The 20,242-nt window shown below is 45.6% G+C and overlaps 3 pseudogenes; all 3 read right to left on the reverse strand.

Moving 5' to 3' along the window:
* Nucleotides 1–6,643: 6,643 nt before the first annotated feature.
* LOC147747041 (U7 small nuclear RNA) lies at nucleotides 6,644–6,698 on the reverse strand (annotated as a pseudogene).
* A 2,996-nt stretch (nucleotides 6,699–9,694) lies between these two features.
* Nucleotides 9,695–9,749, reverse strand: LOC147747042 (U7 small nuclear RNA; annotated as a pseudogene).
* An 8,204-nt stretch (nucleotides 9,750–17,953) lies between these two features.
* On the reverse strand, nucleotides 17,954–18,008 carry LOC147747043 (U7 small nuclear RNA; annotated as a pseudogene).
* Between the last annotated feature and the right edge of the window lie 2,234 nt (nucleotides 18,009–20,242).

Below are 20,242 nucleotides of genomic sequence, written 5' to 3' on the forward strand. Positions count from 1 at the left end.
CACCCAAGAGGATTGGTAGAAACCTAAGCAGTACAGCGTGGTTGCGATAAGGCAGGAGTCTATAAGGGAACGATGTCCACCCACCCCAATACACGCTCGGCTGGGAACAAGTTAAATAAAAGAACAACCCCATAATCAATACGGGGGGAAATAAAGGAGGGCGCCCAAGCAAAGGGGAACAAACCTACAGCAATTGACCTAATGCTAAAGAAAGTCACAGGGGAAATTGAACGCATGGAACGGAGTTTATCCTCCTCGCCCAATCTCAATGCTATCACTCAAACACCCTCTAGAGCCGTACTACTAGTCGATAGCTCAAACATCCAGGGCAGTGTATCCCAAACAAATAATGATACAGAGGACGTCCCATGTGCACAAACCTCAGGGCCAGAAACCCCTGAACCTAATGACACGACCCATCGGAAAACAAGGAAGCGTATGGGGAGGAACAAGGGTTATCAGAGACAGAGGAAAGCATTTCTAAGAATCAATTCCCCAATATGTATTCAAGATTATAAATCAGTAGAAAATAATTCCCAGGTAGAATCCATTCCCCCAGCATGGATCGAGTCAGTAGTCACAGATATCAAAAAACAGCTAGAATCCTTCTTAGCAGCACAACTAAAGCCTATCATAAGCAATGTGGATAAAATAATGTGTGAGCTCTCTAAACAATCCAAGGCGCTAGAGCACACACTCGCAAAAACTCCAGCTGACCCACTCCAACTAACTGAGGAAGCTACAAATGACAAGGCAAACACAAAGAGAGCCCAAAATAACAACTGTGTCAGCCACTCTCAACAGGCTATAGCCCAGATTCACGAGGCCCCTAAAACTGCCCAAAACCCTAAAGGGGGAACTAACGACAACTTTAGAGGGAGACACAATCAAGGTGCGAACAACTCTCAGAGGGAGAAACCTCCCCTGCAACCATTAATGCAATGGAGACAAGATGATCGTAGTCAGAGGGAAGGGAATTATAATCACTGTCATACAGACCCTGATCCCTTTTATAATACCAATACTCAGGCCCCACACATAGATTTACCCCCCGAGGCGAGTCCTTTTGTAATAATATTTGCAGGGGTACCATAAAATAGGCCCAACGAGAGAGAAACACACCACCAATTGATCTCCAAAATTTCGAAGTGGCTGAATATCCACAGACCCTTAAATAATGGGGAACGAGGAGAGATAGCAAGCGTAAGAAGGGCAAACTGGGTCGGGGGAAGAAACAAAGATATTAGAGGAGACTGCATAGTCGCACACTTTACGGACACTAGTCTGGTAGAGTACATCCTGAAGAGTGCAAATAGGAATCAAACCAGCACGATCTGCGCACTCCCACTTGGGTATTTTTACCCAAGGACCCGGAACAAAAATCGTGTGGGTGATGAGGGAGGGTGGACGATGGGTAGACCACAGCGCCCATATAGACCCAGACTAGCAAGCCACCCCGAACAGCCCTACTCCCAGCGGGATTTCTCTCAATGGAGAAATAGATTTTCCCCATTTCAATCACTAGAGGATAACGATTGACTTACACCCACAGAAAATAACATCGCAGGAAGTTTGACCACTAGTAGTCATCCAGGCCCAGAAATAGGGGTGAACGTGGGAGCGAGGAGAGTATACTAACCGGGAGACTAGACTCACCCCGGGGCCAGGGGGAAAAGAAAATAACCAAAATAGACTCATTAACAGATGGGGAGGATAGAGTAACTGAAACCCACATGACAAGAGGCAAAGAGAAGAGGGAGTGTTTGACCATCTTATCTTGGAATATCGCAGGGCTGGAAGCCAAATTAAAAAGCAAGGAATGGGTAGAATTCATAAAGCGATTTCATCTGATAGCGCTCCAAGAAACTTGGGCGAGGGATCCGGGCCCTTGTCAACTGGAGGGTTACAAGTGTTTCTTTAAACCTGCACAAGGTACAAATTCGGGTAGAGCAAAAGGAGGTCTAGTACTATATGTGGACTTAGACCTGAAAGGTTCCTGGTCATACACTGATTGCCCATCAGATAATATACAAGCAGCTAGACTTTCACATCTGGGGGAGAGTCTACTGTTTGTGAACTTCTATAACTCCGGGCCGGTGGAGGGGAATTTCCCAATCATAGCGCAGTTGGAAAACTGTCTAAATGAGGAACTAGATCTAAGGAGGAAGGGGCCAGAACCAACTGTCCTGTTAATGGGGGATTTTAATTGCCACCTATGCCCCAAACTACTTCCTTTAACTCCCGATTGGTCAGCTTGTCCTTTAGAAAAGGGCCCCCATTTTTCACACACTAAAGAGGGTACTATTCTGATGAAATTATTAGACAACTTTGCCCTCACTCAGGTCATGGATCTAACCGCACTTAAGGCAGGTGAATCCCCAATACCGACATTTAAGGGTAAAGGTGGGGGGTCCATAATAGATTACGTCATGATATCCGCTTGTGCTAGGGAAAAGATCCTAAACACCAGAACAGAGTGGAGTCCCTTCAGTGACCACAATCCCATTCTAAAAGAAATTAAAGGGAACGATTTCATTAGAAAAGACCTAGGGGTGATCCATCAAACAGAAATCCAACCAACAGACCAAGGGAGACGCCTAAGGTGGTCAGTGATTAACCCCCAAGAATTTTATGTCAAATTAGTGGATGAAGGGAAAGCCCACATAGAGATCTGTCTAGATCATACAATAGAGGGCAGAGGAGTTGTAGAGGCGTTCGAATCTTTAACTAAAATTGTAGAGAAACTCCTGATAACCAAGAAGCCCGTAAAAAAGCTATCCACGCCAAGATGGTTTGACTCTAACTGTTCTAAAGCGCTAAGAGACCTAAAACAGAGCTTAAAAAAGACCCCAAGGGACAAGGTCAAAATCACTCGTTGTAGACAGAACTATAAAACCCAGGTCAAGATCAGGAAAAGCACCCTCCAAAAAGAAGTTTGGGCAGACTTAAGAGAGGCCGGCGAAAATAAGGACTATGCCCAGTTTTGGAAAATTATAAACAGACCAAGTTTTCACGATTTAAGCTCCCCAGTCATCAGCTCAAATATTCTGCCGGAACAATGGATTGCCCATTTTAAATCCCTGTACAACCAACAGGAGGTAGACATTGGTGATGGAATATGGAGGGGGCCAAGGGCGGAAACATTTGAATTATCCCTGGATGAAGTACTCAAAGCAATCCTAGGGCTAACACAAAACAAAGCCCCGGGCCCGGACGGGACCCCCCCCCCGACCTATTTCTTAGCAACACGGAGCTATGGGCCCCAATGGTAACGAGAGTACTGAATGCAGCTATCAAAACGGGTCTGCCGAGATCATGGTCCACTGCGGTGATTGTCCCGATTTACAAGAAAGGCTGTAGGGACAGCCCGCAGTGTTACAGACCTATCTCGCTTATTGACGTCTCGGCCAAGGTGCTTGGGAGGGCACTTCTCAACCTCCTATTAGAATGGACTGACACCCATAACATCTTGGTGGACACCCAGTATGGGTTCAGAACTGGCAGGTCAACTAGCGACCAGTGCCTCAACCTATACCTCCTTACTGCCAAGTACACCAAGGCGTCTGATGGCACCATTTACATGGGGTTCATGGACTTAGCAGCGGCGTTTGACAATGTCAACAGAGCCAAACTATGGTCGCTCATGTTCAACTTGGGAATTGATCCGGACCTTATTAACATCTTGAGGGAGCTTCACTGGAACACCACTGCCAAGGTCCGCTACAGTGCGGGGTCGGTGAGCACTGATCCCTTCCTGTGCTCGGGCGGGGTGAGGCAGGGGTGTATCCTGGCGCCATTCCTGTTCTCCCTCTATATAAATGGCCTGGAGAGTGACCTGACAGCACTGGGAACTGACTGCCCAAAGGTGGGCATGCGTCACCTGCCAGTACTTTTGTACGCCGATGACGCGGTCCTCCTAGCGCGAACGGCTGTTGCCCTGCAGCTCTTAATCAAGGGTTTCGCGGATTTCATGAGGAAACTGGACCTCTCCGTCAACATGACAAAATCCTTCATCATGATAGTAGGGAAGAAACCACAGAAGAAATTCGTATTCAAACTAGGGGATCATGTCTTGGACAGTGTCAAAACATTTCCATATCTAGGTCTTTTATTCGACGAGAAGCTAAAGTTCGCCCCTCTGATAGAGGAGAGGGCGAGGAGACTTGTCTCAGCTAATGGAGCCATACTAAATTTTGCCCGTCGAATTGGACGTTGGTCCCCAGAGCAGGTGATGACTTTGTATAGATCAGTCAGTATCTCAAAGACCATCTACGGAGCTGAAGTTTGGGGCTTCAGAGATGCTCAACTAATCCAAAGTGAGGAAGATACATTTCTAAAAAAAACTGTTAAAACTTCCGCCGAGCATCCCCGCAGCAATAATACACAAAGAGCTGGGAATCACATATATAGCTGATCTGATTAGACTGAGACCTATACTGGCCTGGATCAAAATTTGGTCAAACCCCAACGCGGAACTATCCAGACAGATCATCCAGGATTGCCTGACGAAAGAGAAATGCCTTCAAATTCCCTGGCTGAAATATGTTAAAGATACCCTGGGGGAAATAGATGAACGAAGGCTATTCTTGGACCCCTCCTTGGTGGATATATATTCCAGACACTCAGTACAAGGGCAATTGCTGGATAAATATAATGGCAGGAGGAGGGAGCTGGACTCTATTAAATCCTCGACAGTTGCTCATTCGCTAGTATCTAATCAAGCAGGCATGGAACCGTACCTCTTTTTAATGCATAGTCAGCACGAGAGGTTTTTAATGACTCGTTTTAGGCTCAATTTGTTGCACCATATCTTAGCCTATCCATCAGGGTTTACTCCAACAATTGAGCAGAAGGGTGCCTGCGGCTGCGACAATAGGTCTCCGCAGGACACCCTTCATTTTGTATTATTGTGCTCTTTTTATAAAACACCGCGTCAAAGATTCTTAGTAGGTGTTTTGAAAGACTCAAATATAATCCATGCCAAATATGCCTTACTGTTTTTGCAAAGAGCCACTGAAATGTGAACTCTATGTGCCATTATAAGTTTTCTTAAAATTGCTTTTAAATTGAGAAATACAAGGGGCTGATGAAATTGGTGGGTCTGGGAGGTATCTAACTGGTTATACGGGGTCTTGATTCACATTTGCACTTTGGTCCTACTATTCACAAAAATCCCTTTTTTAATTTGATGCCTTTTTTTTAAACAATGTCATGTCGTTCAGAAAGTTTTGTATTTGAGATTATGTATTGTTGTTATTGTGTATTTTCATGATGGTTTTTAACCTTCGAAACAAATAAACGAACTGAACTGAACTACTAGGCCATGATAAAATCCACGTAGGGTGGCTTTAAATGACCTTGTAGATATGGCCCTGCAGTGTGAGCCGCCGGACCGTCACCGAAAGTGAATTTTCGGCAGCTAACAGGAGCTTGTAAATATGCCCCTGAGTGTCTTGACCCTCAGTTGACACAGACATTTCAATATGTAATGAAACAAGTGTTGTAGAATGCACCATTAATCCAATTTCTGACAGATGTTCTGCTGGACATGTCATTTATCTGCCCCTCCCTAGCAGAATTGTCTTCAAACACACACATACAACACAGGCGTCACCAGTCAGGTGACCCTGTCAATACAATCATTGGTAATGCATCTGTTTGGGCTGTGTGATGAATTTAATGCTGTTTTCATCACTCATCGCTAGGGACAAAGGAAGGACCTCCCTGACAAGTAACACGGGAGTGGAGAGGATGTGGTGCAGTGGTCAGAGCTGCTGACTCGAGAGCTGGTGATCCCTGTTTGCGTCTCGGCAGTGCAACATCCTATGATTCTGGGCAAATCACTTTCTCCAGATGCTATATATATGTTCCAAGACGAAAAAGCAGAAAAGAGGGTGACTTTCTGAAAAAAGAGTGGCACCAAAGCAGATGTTAAAAGTATTTTGGCCACGGAAACTGATAAGAGAAGCAGACAAGGAACAAGCCTTCGTAAATGCAGGAAACATGATAAAACCAATAGATTGGAGGAAAAGTAAGTGGCAAGCACAGAAGCCAGGAAAGAGAGGCTAGGGATGAAAGGCCCTTTTTAAGCTTATAATATAAACAATAGATTTCACAGGCACAGCTGTGCAGGTGGAACCTAAAAAGTACCAGGTGCTCTAACTTGTGGTCAGTTAGGTAAGTACCCATGTCACTAGTGTCACTAGTTTCTTAAACGAGGGGGCCCAGGGCCCACTACTTTACACTCTACAAGTCTGTTTTGTTTAACTTTAAGCTTGTTGTAATCATTTATTTATGCCTCGAGAGACAACTTCTCACAAAGCATTCTATTGAGCAGCAAATCTAGAATGGAGGGTACATGGACTAAAAAAGTCCAGGCTTTCAAAATAAGGTAAAATTGTGCAAGATCGGCAAACAAGGACAAGACTGGTTGTTTCCGTTTGTGTTTACAAAATCAACTGGCAACATCTCCCATTTATTAACATAGTTAACAATATCTACAAAACAAATTTCAATGTATACCCCGCTTCTTAATGAAAATAATATATTAACATTTAATTAATGCAATATGACTATTCAGCAATCCATTTCAGTTTAGATAAGAACAAAAGTTTTTATCCACATCTTTCATTAACAATGAATAGGTGGCTCCTCTTTAAGAGGAACCTTCTAGACAAATAGTAAAGATCTAAATTCTTAAAATGTAAAGTTGTAATTTCACGCTGTAGGACTAAGTAACACCTACTTTTATTATGGTCATAATTTACATATTCACTTTGACTAAAATGGGAAGGAGTGAAAGATCTGAGAGTACTAACAGAAGTTAAAATTGACAATTTACCTCAGAAAAATAAAGAAAAGAAGTTGATGGCATTGCACAGAAAATATTCAAATATAAGTACTACGACCACGCCCTGCTTGAGATCTGTCATCAACAAACCAAACACCACTCTGGCGTACATGCTCCAAGGTGTAATGTATGCCGGGTGGGCGTTCCGTCGCAAGGAAGCCTCGTAAAATTGACACAGTAAAATCTACAAAATTTCACGGAGTCACTTTTATGACGCCACTGCGTCACAACGTTGCGCCTGCTTGAAGCAGGTGTAAGGAGTGACTCAGCATGATGGGAATAGGCATTCCTGACCATTGCTGGAGTTGTGTCGTGCTTACGACTTGACTTCAACAATGCATTGCCTTTCCGACAAAGGATGCGTCACACATCTGTCTATCCTTGCGCCACGGTGCATCGCATTGTAAATGCGGCGCATCCATGGTGGCGCAAGGTTAGTTTTTCTGTTACGCAAAGTAACTGTCGCATCTCTGCTAATACGCAGAGATGCGCCAGTTCTTGTAAGTCTGGCCCCTGGTCTTTACATAGAGTAATGAGCAGAAATGCTTTATATCACCTCGTTTTTGATGTTTCTATGTGTGCTGTTTTATGCAGCACATATAAAAACAACAAAACGCCATGCATGATTGTTTATGTGCAGAAAGGTATCCCTTTCTGCACATAAGCAATCACTCCCCCATAGCAGTCACCTTTGCACTATGTCCAAGGGTGCCTGCGTTGGGGCTAGGCAGCTGTAATTTGTGGCAGGGAAGGTGGAAACACAGGGCTGCAGAGTATTGTTGCAAATACCTTGGTCGTGCGTTTCCAAAAGTGGCGGAGCGTGGTATTAAACCAAGAATGCTAACGCCGCTCTCAATTTCATTCCATGTAAATATACCGCTTAATGTTTTAGTGGAGGCGTGAGAGGCAAGGCAGGGGGAGAGGAGAATTTTGAGGGGAACTTTAGACAATGAGCTATAAAATGTGGCCAAGCTCTTCAAATTAACGGCCTCATTTATGTGGTTTTGGCGCTTAGGGCAGCGCCGCAAAAAATTTTAATGCGCTGCCCTGAGTCAAAAGAAAAGGACCAGCAGAATCAGTAATCTATGAGATAAGTGCATTCCTGTCCTTTTCCCTGCGCTGCTGCACAATGGGCTGCCATGTGCTAACGCAAGCACCCTTGCACCATGGTGCAAGGGTGACTGCATTGCAGAGATGACTGTTTTTGTGCAGGAAGAGACACCTTCCTGCACAAAAACAATTACGAGAGGCGTTTTTCCTCTATGTGTGCTGAAGAATGCAGCACACATAGAAAAAGGAAAAGCGAGAAGAAATTAAGGTATTTCTCTTCTTTGCGTCTCACTTACACCTCCCCTAGGAGGTGTAGCCTTGTGACGTATTCCCAGGTTTATTAATTCTTGTAAGTCAATACCATGGGTGATACGTGGGAACACCCACCATAATGCCCATGGCACGCCTTCTTATTGCAGGGTGAAGCAACACAGCAACTTTAGCTGCGTTGCCTCAGTCCATATCTACTAGGCCATGATAAAATCCACGTAGGGTGGCTTTAAATGACCTTGTAGATATGGCCCTGCAGTGTGAGCCGCCGGACCGTCACCAAAAGTGAATTTTCGGCAGCAAACAGGAGCTTGTAAATATGCCCCTGAGTGTCTTGACCCTCAGTAGACACAGACATTTCAATATATAATGAAACAAGTGTTGTAGAATGCACTAATGATCCAATTTCTGACAGATGTTCTGCTGGACATGTCATTTATCTGCCCCTCCCTAGCAGAATTGTCTTCAAACACACACATACAACACAGGCATCACCAGTCAGGTGACCCTGCAATACAAGCATTGGTAATGCATCTGTTTGGACTGTGTGATGAATTTAATGCTGTTTTCTTCACTCATCACTAGGGACAAAGGAAGGACCTCCCTGACAAGTAACACGGGAGTGGAGAGGATGTAGTGCAGTGGCCAGAGCTGCTGACTCGAGAGCTGGTGATCCCTGTTTGCGTCTCGGCAGCGCAACATCCTATGATTCTGGGCAAATCACTTTCTCCAGATGCTATATATATACTTTCTAAGACGAAAAAGCAGAAAAGAGGGTGACTTTCTGAAAAAAGAGTGGCACCAAAGCAGATGTTAAAAGTATTTTGGCCACGGAAACTGATAAGAGAAGCAGACAAGGAACAAGCCTTTGTAAATGCAGGAAACATGATAAAACCAATAGATTGGAGGAAAAGTAAGTGGCAAGCACAGAAGCCAGGAAAGAGAGGCTAGGGATGAAAGGCCCTTTTTAAGGTTATAATATAAACAATAGATTTCACAAGCACAGCTGTGCAGGTGGAACCTAAAAAGTACCAGGTGCTCTAACTTGTGGTCAGTTAGGTAAGTACCCATGTCACTAGTGTCACTGTTTCTTGAACGAGTGTGGCCCAGGACCCACTACTTTACCTCTACAAGTCTGTTTTGTTTAACTTTAAGCTTGTTGTTATCATTTATATATGCCTGGAGAGACATTTTCTCACAAAGCATTCTATTGAGCAGCAAATCTAGAATGGAGGTTACATGGACTAAAAAAACCCAGGCTTTCAAAATAAGGTAAAATTGTGCAAGATCGGCAAACAAGGACAAGACTGGCTGTTTTCGTTTGTGTTTACAAAATCAACTGGCAACATCTCCCATTTATTAACATAGTTAGCAATATCTACAAAACAAATTTCAATGCATACCGCGCTTCTTAATGAAAAGAATATAATAACATTTAATTAATGCAATATGACTATTCAGCAAACCATTTCAGTTTAAATAAGAACAAAAGTTTAAATCCAGATCTTTCATTAACCATGAATAGGTGGCTCCTCTTTAAGAGGAACCTTCTAGACAAATAGTAAAGAGCTAAATTCTAAACATGTAAAGTTGTAATTTGACGCCGTAGGACTAAGTAACACCTATTTTTATTATGGTCATAATTTATATATTCACTTTGATTAAAATGGGAAGGAGTGAAAGAAAGATCTGAGAGTACTAACAGAAGTTAAAATTGACAATTTACCTCAGAAAACTAAAGAAAAGAAGTTGATGGCATTGCACAGAAAATATGCAAATATAAGTACTACGACCACGCCCTGCTTGAGATCTGTCATTAACAAACCAAACACCACTCTGGCTTACATGCTCCAAGGATTATTGTATGCCGGGTGGGCGTTCCATCACAAGGAAGCCTCGTAAAAGTGACACAGTAAAATCTACCAAATTTCACAGAGTCACTTTTATGACACCACTGCGTTACAACGTTGCGCCTGCTTGAAGCAGGTGTAAGGAGTGACGCAGCATGATGGGAATAGTCATTCCTGACCATTGCTGGAGTTGTGTCGTGCTTACGACTTGACTTCAACAATGCATTGCCTTTCCGACAAAGGATGCGTCACACATCTGTCTATCCTTGCGCCACGGTGCATCGCATTGTAAATGCGGCGCATCCATGGTGATGCAAGGTTAGTTTTTCTGTCACGCAAAGTAACTGTCGCATCTCTGCTAATACGCAGAGATGCGCCAGTTCTTGTAAGTCTGGCCCTTGGTCTTTACATGGAGTAATGAGCAGAAATGCTTTATATCACCTCGTTTTTGTTGTTTCTATGTGTGCTGTTTTATGCAGCACACATAAAAACAACAAAACGCCATGCATGATTGTTTATGTGCAGAAAGGTATCCCTTTCTGCACATAAGCAATCATTCCCCCATGGCAGTCACCTTTGCACTATGTCCAAGGGTGTCTGCATTGGGGCTAGGCAGCTGTAATTTGTGGCAGGGCAGGTGGAAACACAGGGCTGCAGAGTATTGTTGCAAATACCTTGGTCGTGCGTTTCCAAAAGTGGCGGAGCGTGGCATTAAACCAAGAATGCTAACGCCGCTCTCAATTACTTTCCATGTAAATATACCGCTTAATGTTTTAGTGGAGGCGTGAGACGCAAGGCAGGGGGAGAGGAGAATTTTGAGGGGAACTTTAGACAATGAGCTATAAAATGTGGCCAAGCTCTTCAAATTAACGGCCTCATTTATGAGGTTTTGGCGCTTAGGGCAGCGCCGCAAAAAATCTTAATGCGCTGCCCTGAGTCAAAAGAAAAGGACCAGCAGAATCAGTAATCTATGAGATAAGTGCATTCCTGTCCTTTTCCCTGCGCTGCTGCACAATGGGCTGCCATGTGCTAACGCAAGCAGCCTTGCACCATGGTGCAAGGGTGCCTGCATTGCAGGGATGACTGTTTTTGTGCAGGAAGAGACACCTTCCTGCACAAAAACAATTACGAGAGGCGTTTTTCCTCTATGTGTGCTGAAGAATGCAGCACACATAGAAAAAGGAAAAGCGAGAAGAAATAAAGGTATTTCTCCTCTTTGCGTCTCACTTACACCTCTTCTAGGAGGTGTAGCCTTTTGACGTATTCCCAGGGTTATTATTAATTCTTGTAAGTCAATACCATGGACGTTACGTGGGAACACCCACCATAATGCCCATGGCACGCCTTCTTATTGCAGGGTGAAGCAACACAGCAACTTTAGCTGCATTGCCTCAGTCCATATCTACAAGGCCATGATAAAATCCACGTAGGGTGGCTTTAAATGACCTTGTAGATATGGCCCTGCAGTGTGAGCCGCCGGACCGTGACCGAAAGTGAATTTCCGGCAGCTAACAGGAGCTTGTAAATATGCCCCTGAGTGTCTTGACCCTCAGTAGACACAGACATTTCAATATATAATGAAACAAGTGTTGTAGAATGCACCATTAATCCAATTTCTGACAGATGTTCTGCTGGACATGTCATGTATCTGCCCCTCCCTAGCAGAATTGTCTTCAAACACACACATACAACACAGGCGTCACCAGTCAGGTGACCCTGTCAATACAAGCATTGGTAATGCATCTCTTTGGACTGTGTGATGAATTTAATGCTGTTTTCTTCACTCATCGCTAGGGACAAAGAAAGGACCTCCCTGACAAGTAACACGGGAGTGGAGAGGATGTGGTGCAGTGGCCAGAGCTGCTGACTCGAGAGCTGTTGATCCCTGTTTGCGTCTCGGCAGCGCAACATCCTATGATTCTGGGCAAATCACTTTCTCCAGATGCTATATATATACTTTCTAAGACGAAAAAGCAGAAAAGAGGGTGACTTTCTGAAACAAGCATTTGCAATGCAATAGGTCTCGCATTATTTAAGTTTGAGCTATTAGCATTGTAAATGGCAATTGTTTTTTGCTTTATGCTATATATTTTTTTTACATAAAAAGCTTCATATAAAATATGTTTTATTAAAGTTATTTATGCAGTATCTAAATTTTGTTTGCATAAAACAGTATAATAATATCTTAGTAAAAAAAGTCAAATATTTTAATGGAAATTCACCAAACGTTCATTTATGTGTTGGTTTTGAAAATAGCTAAATTAATAGCTTTGTCATTTACAATGCCAGTAGTTATAACTTTCGCAAATGTGACACCTATAGCATTTGTAATGCAACATTTGTATTTACGTGACTTAGATGTATTGATATTACAAATAACAATGGCTTTTAATTTTTTTTAATACTTAATAAAAGTGATTGTAATTTATAATGGCAATAGCTTAAACTTTTGTAAATAACTTTTGTGAAGATTATGTTCAGTGTATTTTATTGTAACAAAATCCAAGAACAGAAGTGAAATATTAACATCTTTTTGTGACATTTGTAATAAAGCTTGAAACATTGAGAGAACATATTTGTGCTGTGGTGGTGCTGAGTGATGCTGTGGTGGTGCTGAATGGGGCTGTGGTGATGCTGAGTGATGCAGTGGTGGTGCTGAGTGGTGCTATGGTGGTGCTGTGGTGGTGCTGAGTGATGCTGTGGTGGTGCTGAGTGGTGCTGTGGTGGTTCTGAGTGATGCTGTGGTGGTTCTGACTGATAATGTGGTGGTGCTGAGTGACTGTACTCACTGTCACTCTGCACTCACTGTCACTCTGCACGCACTGTCACTCTGCACGCACTGTCACTCTGCACGCACTGTCACTCTGCACGCACTGTCACTCTGCACGCACTCTGCACTCACTGTCACTCTGCACTCACTGTCACTCTGCACTCACTGTCACTCTGCACTCACTGTCACTCTGCACGCACTCTGCACTCACTGTCACTCTGCACTCACTGTCACTCTGCACTCACTGTCACTCTGCACTCACTGTCACTCTGCACTCACTGTCACTCTGCACTCACTCTGCACTCACTGTCACTCTGCACTCACTCTGCACTCACTGTCACTCTGCACTCACTCTGCACTCACTGTCACTCTGCACTCACTGTCACTCTGCACTCACTGTCACTCTGCACTCACTGTCACTCTGCACTCACTGTCACTCTGCACGCACTGTCACTCTGCACGCACTCTGCACTCACTGTCACTCTGCACTCACTGTCACTCTGCACTCACTGTCACTCTGCACTCACTGTCACTCTGCACTCACTGTCACTCTGCACTCACTCTGCACTCACTGTCACTCTGCACTCACTCTGCACTCACTGTCACTCTGCACTCACTGTCACTCTGCACTCACTGTCACTCTGCACTCACTGTCACTCTGCACTCACTGTCACTCTGCACTCACTGTCACTCTGCACGCACTCTGCACTCACTGTCACTCTGCACTCACTGTCACTCTGCACTCACTCTGCACTCACTGTCACTCTGCACTCACTGTCACTCTGCACTCACTGTCACTCTGCACTCACTGTCACTCTGCACGCACTCTGCACTCACTGTCACTCTGCACTCACTGTCACTCTGCACTCACTGTCACTCTGCACTCACTGTCACTCTGCACTCACTGTCACTCTGCACGCACTCTGCACTCACTGTCACTCTGCACTCACTGTCACTCTGCACTCACTGTCACTCTGCACTCACTGTCACTCTGCACGCACTCTGCACTCACTGTCACTCTGCACTCACTGTCACTCTGCACTCACTGTCACTCTGCACTCACTGTCACTCTGCACTCACTGTCACTCCGCACTCACTGTCACTTCGCACTCACTGTCACTCCGCACTCACTGTCACTCTGCACTCACTGTCACTCCGCACTCACTGTCACTCCGCACTCACTGTCACTCCGCACTCACTGTCACTCTGCACTCACTGTCACTCCGCACTCACTGTCACTCCGCACTCACTGTCACTCTGCACTCACTGTCACTCTGCACGCACTCTGCACTCACTGTTTCTGCACGCACTCTGCACTCACTGTCACTCTGCACTCACTGTCACTCTGCACTCACTCTGCACTCACTGTCACTCTGCACTCACTGTCACTCTGCACGCACTCTGCACTCACTGTCACTCTGCACTCACTGTCACTCTGCACTCACTGTCACTCTGCACTCACTGTCACTCTGCACTCACTGTCACTCTGCACGCACTCTGCACTCACTGTTTCTGCACGCACTCTGCACTCACTGTCACTCCGCACTCACTGTCACTCTGCACTCACTGTCACTCTGCACTCACTGTCACTCTGCACTCACTGTCACTCTGCACTCACTCTGCACTCACTGTCACTCTGCACGCACTCTGCACTCACTGTCACTCTGCACTCACTGTCACTCTGCACTCACTGTCACTTTGCACTCACTGTCACTCTGCACTCACTGTCACTCTGCACTCACTGTCACTCTGCACTCACTGTCACTCTGCACGCACTCTGCACTCACTGTCACTCTGCACTCACTGTCACTCTGCACTCACTGTCACTCTGCACTCACTGTCACTCTGCACTCACTGTCACTCTGCACTCACTGTCACTCCGCACTCACTGTCACTTCGCACTCACTGTCACTCCGTGTGTGTGTGTTTGGGTGTCTACATAGAGCCTCTGAACCCCGGCACCAATGCTCCTGCTGCGCTAATGGAGGCTACGGCTCTGGTCGGTGCATCTGATTAACGAAGGAACTGAGATTAGAGAAGGTTTAAACCTAGTTCATGGCTCTGGGCCCACGGCAATGGAGTACTGTAATGTTGCTGCAGCACCTGGCCTCGCGCTTGTTACATTAGGGACAAGCGTACGTTTTCCGGTCCAAGGTGCTTGAATGTGCAGAAATGGAAGCGAGTGACAACGAACTTCTGCTGCATGTCTAGCTGCCACAATCTGATCCGAGGATGCATGTCCATTTTTCTGTACTACACCGGACACTCAACACTCCTCACTGGAAAGCACAGGGAGCACATTTCCTTAAATAATGTAAGAGCAGAAAGGTATTCCATCATCAAACCTGCACCATTAAAGGCCCTTCCATGATGTTAGCGTTTCTGACTCCCCTAGCTCCGATACCCCTGTGTCACATCCTGTTCGGTGACACACTAGCTCCTCCGAGAAGAACAGATTTTCCGGGAAGTATTAAGGAATATCTGGTTCTAGACAAGAAAATATACAAAGGTACCATGTGCAGCAGACAGCCGCCTTGTGCCCTACAGCACATTACACTCTATGACGCAATGCAAAATGGAGGGGGCCCACAGGCAGAATTTGAAGAGGGCCCCTGAGTCTCCCGTATCTCACAGACAAATCTTGGCCTTCAGTGTGGGCTCACTGGAGGATTTGCAGTCACTCTGCACCAGAATTACGGCAGGGTGTACTTTATGCCCTTTTTACATTAACATAGTCCCTCATATTCAAAACTCCCTCTCCGCCATTCTTCATGTCTCTACATGAAGGAAATGATGTCTGGTGAATGTTGGAGCTGTTCAACAGGGCCTCAAATCACAGCAGCGCGTATATTGTAAAAGCGGTGCCAATTCTGGAGGATTGCATGCAATACGTGTCCCCTCTTTTTGTTGAACACGGTCCTCTGCCTACCTCCTTTAATCCCACTTGTAAAAGAAATATGTGCTGTTAACAGTGAAAACGAAAGCCGGTTGTGACAGTGACTGTAAGTGCTCAGAGAAAACCTGCATTGCAGCATCAGTGTTCTGATGCACCGAGTCCTCTCAGCACCTCAGCCGTCCCCGCTGCTCCAGCCGGATCGTGTTGTTAGAAAGATGAGCTCCGGAGCTCATCCCTTGAAAGGCCTTGCCTGATAATGCGCAGGTAACACCTAGCGTTACTGAAATCCGGAAGTGAGTTTGATCGCAACACAAGGCAATCCGCAAGTCCTTTGGAGAGGCAGTAGTGGCTGGCCACTGAAGCACACATAGAGAGAGGACATTTCTGCTCTTGCCCGCATCCAGAGATAGATGCACACGTATGCATGCACACCTCCGCGCCAGTCAGACGTGCGTACATTCACAACTACAGGTGCAACGTCATATACACACATTAACACACACACGGGCCACCTGTGAGGGAATTAAACTGTGTCAATGTCCTGAAGAATAGGCTCAGGGAGCAACTCTAACGTGTGTTATATAATGAGTTGCGAACTTACAATACAAACCAAATGGGCACCAGGGGCATAGTACAGGCCCCTTCAAGCGGGGGAGGGGGCACGGTTGAGGGAGGCAGGGGGCTCTACTCGAAACTAAATTAAGCGAGATCACGTCCCTCGCCTCACACCCCCACCACCTCCTTGCGAGCCGCTTACCTTGTGCATTCCCTCTGCTGGTCAGCACCGCGATGACTTTACCGGCGCACGAAAGATTCTTAAGACACTTTTTGTCTGTCTGTTTGCCATGAACATTCCGTGTCTTCTACCAGGAAGTCAGGCAGGCCGGGCGGGACAACCGGAAGTAGGAGGGCGGGAGCCTACCCCGCCTCCCACGGAAGAGCCGCGATTGTTTGGCGCACCGGAGCAGGCAGGAGCCTACCCTGCGCCCCGGTGCCGAAGAAGGGAAGAAGAGTCTTGCTGCCGGTGGGAGCCGCTGCACTGAGGATGCCGGTGAGTGGGGCGTCGCCTTGTTGGGGGGGGCGGGGGGCATCTGTGTGCGCGCGCGCGGCGGCGGACTGTGTATGTGTGTGAGCGTGCATGTGTGTGTGTATGTGTATGTGTCCTGGAGTCTGTGTGTATGCGTGTGTGTGAGGGGGGGGGGTTGCCTGTCTGGGTGCCTGCGTGTCTGTGTAAGTGTAAATGCGTGTGCGTGTGTGTGGAGCCGAGAGGAGAGGGGCTGGTGTGTGTGGAGGGGTCTCTGTGTATGCGTGTAGGTGACGGGGGTGTGCCTGTGTATGCGTGTGTATGTGCGCATGCGTGAGTGCTGTGTATGCGTGTGGCTGTGATGTGCGCATGCGTGAATGTTGACGCGCGTGCACGCAGCTCAATCCACGCTCGTCACAGTTTTGTGTCCCTCATTCCCCCGTGTCAGCCGACTATAAGTCTCCGCCCTGGACGCATCCTTCGGATGCGAATTCCAGGGCGAGACCTAAAAAGAGTGGCACCAAAGCAGATGTTAAAAGTATTTTGGCCACGGAAACTGATAAGAGAAGCAGACAAGGAACAAGCCTTTGTAAATGCAGGAAACATGATAAAACCAATAGATTGGAGGAAAAGTAAGTGGCAAGCACAGAAGCCAGGAAAGAGAGGCTAGGGATGAAAGGCCCTTTTTAAGGTTATAATATAAACAATAGATTTCACAAGCACAGCTGTGCTGGTGGAACCTAAAAAGTACCAGGTGCTCTAACTTGTGGTCAGTTAGGTAAGTACCCATGTCACTAGTGTCACTGTTCCTTCAACGAGTGGGCCCAGGGCCCACTACTTTACACTCTGCAAGTCTGTTTTGTTTAACTTTAAGCTTGTTGTAATCATTTATATATGCCTGGAGAGACATTTTCTCACAAAGCATTCTATTGAGCAGCAAATCTAGAATGGAAGTTACATGGACTAAAAAAATCCAGGCTTTCAAAATAAGGTAAAATTCTGCAAGATCGGCAAACAAGGACAAGACTTGCTGTTTTCGTTTGTGTTTACAAAATCAACTGGCAACATCTCCCATTTATTAACATAGTTAGCAATACCTACAAAACATATTTCAATGTATACCACGCTTCTTAATGAAATGAATATAATAACATTTAATTAATGCAATATGACTATTCAGCAACCCATTTCAGTTTAGATAAGAACAAAAGTTTTTATCCAGATCTTTCATTAAGCATGAATAAGTGGCTCCTCTTTAAGAGGAACCTTCTAGACAAATAGTAAAGAGCTAAATTCTTAACATGTAAAGCTGTAATTTGACGCCCTAGGACTAAGTAACACCTACTTTTATTATGGTCATAATTTATATATTCACTTTGATTAAAATGGGAAGGAGTGAAAGATCTGAGAGTACTAACAGAAGTTAAAATTGACAATTTACCTCAGAAAACTAAAGAAAAGAAGTTGATGGCATTGCACAGAAAATATGCAAATATAAGTACTACGACCACGCCCTGCTTGAGATCTGTCATCAACAAACCAAACACCACTCTGGCGTACATGCTCCAAGGTGTAATGTATGCCGGGTGGGCGTTCCGTCGCAAGTAAGCCTCGTAAAAGTGACACAGTAAAATCTACAAAATTTCACTGAGTCTCTTTCATGACACCACTGTGTCACAACGTTGCGCCTGCTCGAAGCAGGTGTAAGGAGTGATGCAGCATGATGGGAATAGTCATTCCTGACCATTGCTGGAGTTGTGTTGTGCTTACGACTTTACTTCAACAATGCATTGCCTTTCCGACAAAGGATGCGTCACACATCTGTCTATCCTTGCTCCACGGTGCACCGCATTGTAAATGCGGCGCATCCATGGTGGCGCAAGGTTAGTTTTTCTGTCACGCAAAGTAGCTGTCGCATCTCTGCTAATCTATGAGATAAGTGCATGCCTGTCCTTTTCCCTGCGCTGCTGCACAATGGGCTGCCATGTGCTTCCGCAAGCACCCTTGCACCATGGTGCAAGGGTGCCTGCATTGCAGGGATGACTGCTTTTTGTGCAGGAAAAGACACCTTCCTGCACAAAAACAATTACGAGAGGCGTTTTTCCTCTATGTGTGCTGAAGAATGCAGCACACATAGAAAAAGGAAAAGCGAGAAGAAATTAAGGTATTTCTCCTCTTTGCGTCTCACTTACACCTCCCCTAGGAGGTGTAGCCTTTTGACGTATTCCCAGGTTTATTAATTCTTGTAAGTCAATACCATGGGTGATACGTGGGAACACCCACCATAATGCCCATGGCACGCCTTCTTATTGCAGGGTGAAGCAACACAGCAACTTTAGCTGCATTGCCTCAGTCCATATCTACTAGGCCATGATAAAATCCACGTAGGGTGGCTTTAAATGACCTTGTCGATATGGCCCTGCAGTGTGAGCCGCCGGACCTTCACCGAAAGTGAATTTCCGGCAGCTAACAGGAGCTTGTAAATATGCCCCTGAGTGTCTTGACCCTCAGTAGACACAGACATTTCAATATATAATGAAACAAGTGTTGTAGAATGCACCATTAATCCAATTTCTGACAGATGTTCTGCTGGACATGTCATTTATCTGCCCCTCCCTAGCAGAATTGTCTTCAAACACACACATATAACACAGGCGTCACCAGTCAGGTGACCCTGTCAATACAAGCATTGGTAATGCATCTGTTTGGACTGTGTGATGAATTTAATGCTGTTTTCTTGACTCATCGCTAGGGACAAAGAAAGGACCTCCCTGACAAGTAACACGGTAGTGGAGAGGATGTGGTGCAGTGGCCAGAGCTGCTCACTCAAGAGCTGGTGATCCCTGTTTGCGTCTCGGCAGAGCAACATCCTATGGTTCTGGGCAAATCACTTTCTCCAGATGCTATATATATGTTCCAAGACGAAAAAGCAGAAAAGAGGGTGACTTTCTGAAAAAAGAGTGGCACCAAAGCAGATGTTAAAAGTATTTTGGCCACGGAAACTGATAAGAGAAGCAGACAAGGAACAAGCCTTTGTAAATGCAGGAATGTGATGTCGGAGTATTCTGTGTTAGAATACTGGGGACATCACTGGGGATCTGGAGTGTTGAGGGTGGAATGTACGGGGAGGCTAGAGAGACGGTTGAGGAGTCAGGGATTGAAGAGGTTGATGTTGATGTCCCCTGACTGCAGAGTTGCCAATAAATAACTTGAGCTTTAAGAAGTCTACGCCCATACTTTACAAGTTGGCGACGGAGGATCGGCAACTCTGTGTGAGGACCCACGGACTTTGTGAGAAGACCACGGAGCTTAAAGTCTGATTCAGAGCGCCGGAGTGAGGCGGAGAAGGAAGTGAGCATTGCGAAGTATCGGCAGAGGAGTTTGTCGAATGAAGTTGCCAAGAGAAGATTAACTTTGGCTAGAAGAGGTGAGAGCGGCAAGTTGAATTTGAATAGTGACAAATTAAAGTTTTCCGTGAGCGCGAGCCAAGCGCTTGAGGAAGTACGAGCTGAGCAGAGGAGCGGCGGAGGAG

This window comes from Lissotriton vulgaris, chromosome 1_1, assembly GCF_964263255.1.
Source record: "Lissotriton vulgaris chromosome 1_1, aLisVul1.2, whole genome shotgun sequence".
In the NCBI taxonomy this organism is placed as follows: Eukaryota; Metazoa; Chordata; class Amphibia; order Caudata; family Salamandridae; genus Lissotriton; species Lissotriton vulgaris.